At 33.8% G+C, this 7,191-nt stretch overlaps 1 pseudogene; it reads left to right on the top strand.

Annotated features, from left to right (window-relative positions):
* Positions 1–259: 259 nt before the first annotated feature.
* On the top strand, positions 260–3,717 carry LOC146885455 (uncharacterized; annotated as a pseudogene).
* Positions 3,718–7,191: the final 3,474 nt, after the last annotated feature.

Here is a 7,191-nt window from a genome sequence, read left to right as displayed (position 1 = left end):
AACATTGGATGTAAACACCACTTTGTTGCTGCTTTTCCACCATCATTTTTGATATAAGTGTCTCAAAAAAATGTATAATAGATATATCCAATACCTATTGAAGGTTAAGTAGAGGAACATATAATAGTTAAAAATAGTACTTAATCAAGATTAAGTAATTAAATAAATTAATTTGCTTCTTTATTTTCTTAGCTAAAAATAAATTATTGAATAACTTAAATTATATAACACATTTTTATTATTTATTATATTAAGGGTCATGGACAAAGAATGGACTAAACTTCCAAGGTTTAGTACAGAGTACCTCAATGGTGTGGAGTCTTTTTTGGATTTCGCATATATTAGGGGACGACCTCAAGGAAATAAAATTTTATGTCCGTGTGCCAAGTGTAGAAATCGGTGCTGGGCAAGAAGAAGCGTGGTTTATGATCATTTAATAGCCATAGGCTTTCTAAAGGGCTACACTATTTGGGTAAACCATGGGGAGGAAATTCCATCACGTGTTCTCAATGATGATGACATGGACAATCAAGAAGACTCACGTGATGACATTGATGGCCTACTGTACGACACATTTAGAAATCTGGCAAACACAAATACAAGTACTGAGGGTCCAAATGAGGAAGCTAAGAAGTTCTACAATTTGATTAATGAGGCAAAATAAGAGCTTTATCCTATTTGTGAAAGCTTCTCCACTTTATCTTTCATGATTCGACTTTATTTATTAAAGTGTCTTCATGGGTGGAGTAATGCCTCATTCACCGACCTATTACAATTATTGAAAGAAGCCATACCCAACTTAAACGTTCCAATATCTTTCAATAAAACAAAAGCTATGATTAATGATTTAGGCCTCAATTATAAAAAGATTCATGCATGTCCAAACGATTGCATGTTGTTTTGGAAAGAGCATGAGAGTGAAGATGTTTGTGCTATCTGTAAAGCTTCTCGTTGGAATGAATTCCCTCTAGTTAATTCAGATGTTGAGCAAGCAAAGAATGATCATAAAGTTCCTGCAAAAATTTTAAGGCATTTTCCACTTAATCTTAGATTACAAAGGCTATTTATGTGCTAAAAGACTGCTCAGTCAATGAGATGGCATGAAGAAGAACGCTCCAAGGATGGAAAAATGAGACATCCTGTAGATGGTCAAGCTTGGATGGATTTTGATAAACTTCACTCTGATTTTTCAATTGAGCCGCGAAATGTAAGACTTGGTCTAGCAAGCATGGCTTTAATCCATTTTGAACTATGAGCATATCACATAGTACATGGCCTGTTGTGATGGTAGTGTATAACTTGCCTCATTAGTTGTGCATGAAACCTGAATATATAATGTTATCATTATTGATTCCTGGTCCGTATTCTCCAGGAAATGATATTGATGTCTACCTTCAACCATTGGTTGAGGAGTTAAAAGAGTTATGGGAGTCAGGAGTAGACACATATGATGCTTTAATAAATAAAACCTTTCAAATGCATGCAGCACTTTTATGGACTATAAGTGACTATCTTGGATATGCTATGTTGTCAGGTTGGAGTCAAAAGGGAAGTTGGCATGTGCATGTTGTAATTATGACACACATTCATGTTACCTAAAACATAGTCATAAGATGTGTTATATGGATCATCGTGTCTTTTTACCGATGAGTCACCCTTGGAGGGCTAATAAAAAGTATTTTAATGGTCCAAAAGAACTAAGGCACACACTTCATGTGTTAATGAACATCCTAGAGATATTAAAAGATTTCAAGAATGATTTGGGAAAGATAAACAAAAACAAAAGGGATGGTCCATGGAAAAAAATATCAATATTTTTCCAACTACCTTATTGGGCTCAAAATACATTGCGTCACAATTTTGATGTAATGCACATTGAGAAAAATGTGTGATAGTGTCATTGGAACTCTTTTGGACATTCCAGGCAAGACAAAAGATCATGTTAATGCTCGTTATGATTTGAAAGATATGGGAATTAGAAAGAACCTTCATCCACGAGAGATTGGTGGAGGTCGTGCAGAGTTTACAACTGCTTGCTTTTCAATGAATGCATGTGAAAAGTCCAATTTTTGTGGTGTTTTAAAGGCTGCCAAATTTCCAGATGGAAGTGCATCAAAAATCTCAAAGTGTGTGCAAGTTGGAAACAAGAAAATATTTGGTTATAAGAGTCATGATGCACATTTCATGTTACATTACTTATTACAAGTACCAATAAGAAGTATTATGCCTCATGTTGTAGCAGAACCTTTAATTCGTTTAGGATCATTCTTTTGCTCCATATGTCAAAAGGTTATCCAAATACAAAATTTGGATTACCTTGAAGTGGATATCATAGAAATACTTTGTCAATTGGAAATGATCTTCCCACTTAGTTTCTTTGACATAATGATGCATTTACCTATTCATCTGCCAAATGAAGTGAGATTAGGTGGTCCTGTGCAATTTCGGTGGATGTATCCTATTGAAAGGTATTTATGTAGACTAAAAAGTTATGTCTGAAACAAAGCTTATCCAGAAGGTTCTATTACTGAAGGGTATTTGGCAGAAGAAGCATTGACATTTTGCTCAAGATATTTGCATAAAGATGTTGCGACAAGGCTAAATAAAATAGGATGAAATGATGAGGGTAATTTTTGTGATGTAGATTCAATTGATTACTTTTCAAGTGTTGGTCGTCCTTTAAGGGGGGGGGGGGGGGGGGGGGGGGGGGGAGGGAGGGGGGGGGGGGAAGATAATGGAAAACCATTTTCTTTGGACTCAACAACAAAATCTCAAGCTCATCGAGACCTCCTATTTAATTGCGACAAGATTGAAATATACATCAAGTATGATAACAATATACCTTCTATTTCGTTTATAAACTAATTATATGTTTCTCCTAATCTAATGCTGATGTCTTTTGTAGTGAGTATGAAGAAAATGTTAATACACACACTAAAAAGAAAAAGAGAATGAAAACTCAAGTCCAAACCCAAATTCCAGAGTTTGCTGAGTGGTTTAGGACTCGGGTCTTGCAAGATGATGTAGCAATTCAACTTAAAGAGTTCTCTAGAGGTCCAAATAATGTTGCAAAAAGGTTTTCAGGTTACCTCATCAATGGATATAGATTCCATACCGCAAAGCGAGATGCTAGACGAAAAACTCAAAATTCTAGTGTAACTTTGGTTTCAATGACTCCAAGTTTTTCGAGTTCTAAAGATGAAAATCCAATAATAGAACCCATAACATATTATGGTGTAATTACAGATATAACTGAGTTAGATTATTATGGTCACTTCAAGTTTGTATTGTTTAAGTGTCACTGGTTTGAGGGTGAGGATGGCAAATATGGACTAAGTTGTGTGTACTTTAATAGAAAATGCTACCAAAATTATCCTTTTTGTGCTAGCGTCTCAAGTTCATCAATGTTTTTATATCCAAGACCCCTTTCAAGCAAATAGGAAGTATGTTATGAAGACAGTTCCAAGGGATTTATTTAACATGGGAGACCAATCTAATAAATCAAATTGTATTGAACAACATGGTCCAAATAATTATGGTGAACTGAATTGGGTTAGGGAAGACATGCTTGTCCAAGTAATTGAGAAACCTCCCTTTGTTATGGATAAAATTGATTTTGATGAAGAAGATTTTGATGACACTCTGTTTGATTTTGATGACACTCCCTTTGTCCAAATAATAGTTACGTGTTTTAAAACCTATTTTGTTTTTGTGTAATTTGTACAACAAACTAGGTTTTTCTTATATATTTACATGTTTTAGTCCTATTGTATTTGCTTTCGCAACTCATCTTATAACTTTTTTTACATGTATGTTACAAATTTGTAGCTTTTAATTGGGATAAGTAGTTTTGCATCCTTTTAATCCTAGTCTCAAAGCAATAACATCCAACATCAAGTGACCTCATTTGCCGTAACAACTACCCAAGTAAAGGTTAGTTTATTCTCTTTCATATTTATCCACATTTGCTGCATAATAATTCATAGGGATTTTAGCTTTGAATATTAAAAATTGGATTCTCTGTCATTAGTCACCCTGTGCACACAATTCCCTAATATTTTTCACTTTTGTTCTGTTCACATATCAAAATAATCATCCAATGACCTCATTTGTTGCAACAATTATCTAAGAAAGACTTCATTCTACAACAATTTTCCAATCAAGGTTAGTTTTTTCTTCACTTTTATGAACATGATTCAAGGATAGCCACTAGATCCTTATCTTTTGATTAGTTGACTGTAGCTTTACAAACTAATGCAATCCTAATTCAAGGATAACCACTGGATCCGCATGATTGATTTTGAAGATATAATACATATATAATAAGAGAATGAGGAAAAAACCAAAGAAGTTAATGTCATTAGATATAGTAATTGATAGTTAAGCATATTTTGTATATTTCTGTGCCCATTCTTGGTTGTCAGGCTTTATTTGTGAAGCTAGCATTTGCATTGATCTTCTCATATCTTTCTCATATTCTCTCTTAAAACCCACATCTGTGACCTTGAAGCTAAGAAATAGTGCAACCCTGAGCTTTTAAAGCTTGCTTCATCGCTCTTTTCTTCTCAACATCGTGAAAACCTCAACATGTGTGCACAAAATTACGAAGACAACTTCCTCTCTGATCCACAAATTAACCAAATCCCACACCTCGAACACTTGGTTGAATACCCTTATGTTTTCCATGACTCTTGCTTCCAACATCATTCTCAACCAAGCGATCGAAAGCTATGTTAGCAACAACTTGTTGAGATTAATTGAAATGCCAGACATGTTAGGTGTGAATGAGTTCATATAAATGTTAATGCATTCACAGAATGAAACAATCATGTCAAACAAAAGTGGTTCAACCAAATGATTCATTAATTCCTACTAGCATTGATTTATCTGGGTTTACTAGATAATTGCAATGAGGGATTGTGTTGATACATGTAACATTTTTCTATGTTTTTAATGGTATTGATAGTTGACTTTCTTCTTTAAAGGCTTTCTATGTGTTAGGAAGTAGTGGTAAAAAGTTTCTATTATTGTTGTGTTACTGTACATTTATGTTTTCTTCCTAATATTAGCATCTATTAATCGGATTATATAAACAATTGACTGACACCTACAAAGATGAGCTAAATTGGGGGTGTAAAGTATCAAATGAACTTTAGCAGCAAAGCTAACATATGTTTCCAAAAAGGCTTGGCTGATTCATACCACCAACTACTTGATGATAAAATTATTGTATCATATATCCCAAACGCACCCTGAAAAGCAACCACCTCAAAGCAAGATCAACCAAACCTTCTTTAATATACACCATCAAAACATCACTAGTTGTCACATAAGAAAATCCTCATGGCCTTCATTTTTAGTAGAAATTTGGCAGTCATATCCACCAACTTATTATTAGCCAGTAGAGTTAAAATCACGGTATAAGTGCTTAGGTCAGGCTTTAAACCAACATTAGTCATTGAATTGTAGAGTTTCATGGCAGGATCAATTTGTCCAGCAACAACATGTATTTCCAAAAGCCTTAAAGCAGTTTCTAACTTCCCAGACTTCATATAAGACTCAATCATAAGATAATGTTCACTCTGTTTCTTGGATAAAAAAAATATAAAAACAAGTATATTTTGGGAAATTTAACATAGTTTGTACATCAAGTATATAATGGAAGTTTCTTAATCTAAGGCATCAACAAATGATTGACATAAATCAAAATCTCAAAATCCATTTAATTATTGTTATATATGAAATTTTTTATTACATGTGACTAGAAAATTATGGAGATACTTTGTCGAAAGAGTATAAATGGCACCTTGAGCTGACCTTTATTATCAAAGGGAATAACTTGGAATATCAATGAACAGTGAATCATTCAAACTCTCTAACATGACACAATAAACCAAAGCATATTGTCATTAGAATCTAAAATTTTACAAGATATTGGATAAGAAGTTAAGTACTTTGAACAAACCATCATACAAGTTAAGTCCAATCAACCTACAATTAGGATCAATAATGCCAATTTGCAGAAAGAAAATGGATAACATCTGAAATGCACCGAACAACTTTCATCTGATCCTAGACTTATCATTAATGTTGTTACAAATATCAAAAGTTAAAGAATACAATAACTACCAAGCTTTATTGGAAAATAGTAATAAAATAATATAAATACCTGACCATTATCAGTGGGACATCCTATCTGATAAAAAACATCCCACATTGCCCTAGATGATAGTAAAATTGAGAATTAAACTAATGAACAACACAACCATTATGGCCCCTACTAGAACTTCCAATTTTTAATATAACGTACAGAAATTGAAAGTCTTGCGATTCTATGAGCTATTTTAGCTCACTCTTTCAATTGTTTTCAATTTATAAGAGGGTTTCCTCCCTTGCCTTACATGAACATACTCTTCCATATAGGGAAAGAAAATCCTAGCTAGCATGTAAGGATGCATGATACATGGAATCTTATGAATTTATTAACATGTTTGCAACACCCATTATTTCTGAATCCCTTTCTTCTATGTTTTTCTTTTTTTCAGCCAATGGAAGTTGGAACTAAGTTAAAAATGACTGTTCGAAATTTTGAGGTGCCTGAAATGAAATCAAGCAAAGAACTGTGAAAGAAAGTAAAGATAAAGCGTGAAAGGATAATAAGCATTGGAGGGGTCACTAATGGACCTAAGATTGCACCAAAAGGACAATTTGATTTGACTGATTTTGAAGTATGTAGCCAACCCAATTTGAATTCCTAAGAGTTTGAATTAACAAAAAAGGACAAATATACTGCAAGGAAGGCTAATCCTAAGCTTCCTACCCAAAAGAACTTGACATTGGACACATCCATGACTAAAGAAAAATAGCATATACTAATGTAAGATTCAAATAGGTGGTTTATGAAGGGAGTAGCTGCTGTAAATGAAACGCCTTGCACCAATCAACAACTACAGGCAATAGGAAGAGCACAATCTCAAAATTCCAAACACAATGGCTGGAGTTAGCAAGTCAAGTTCCAAACAACACCCAAGACAAAAGGAAACCGAGGGAAATTCTAGAGCAATGTTGGTGCCAATGAAAAATGTTAGAGCTCAAATTAATAAGCCAAATGAAGAACGACAACCTTAAAAAATGATGACATTGGAAGATGAAAACTCTAGGACAAAGAAGAAATCCAACAAAAGGGTAACG

This window comes from Vigna unguiculata, chromosome 6 (assembly GCF_037176805.1).
Source record: "Vigna unguiculata cultivar grain cowpea cultivar isolate G323 ecotype 2 chromosome 6, ASM3717680v1, whole genome shotgun sequence".
Lineage (NCBI taxonomy): Eukaryota > Viridiplantae > Streptophyta > Magnoliopsida > Fabales > Fabaceae > Vigna > Vigna unguiculata.
Note: the sequence above shows the minus strand (reverse complement) of the source record. Positions and strands in the feature narration are given on the sequence as shown.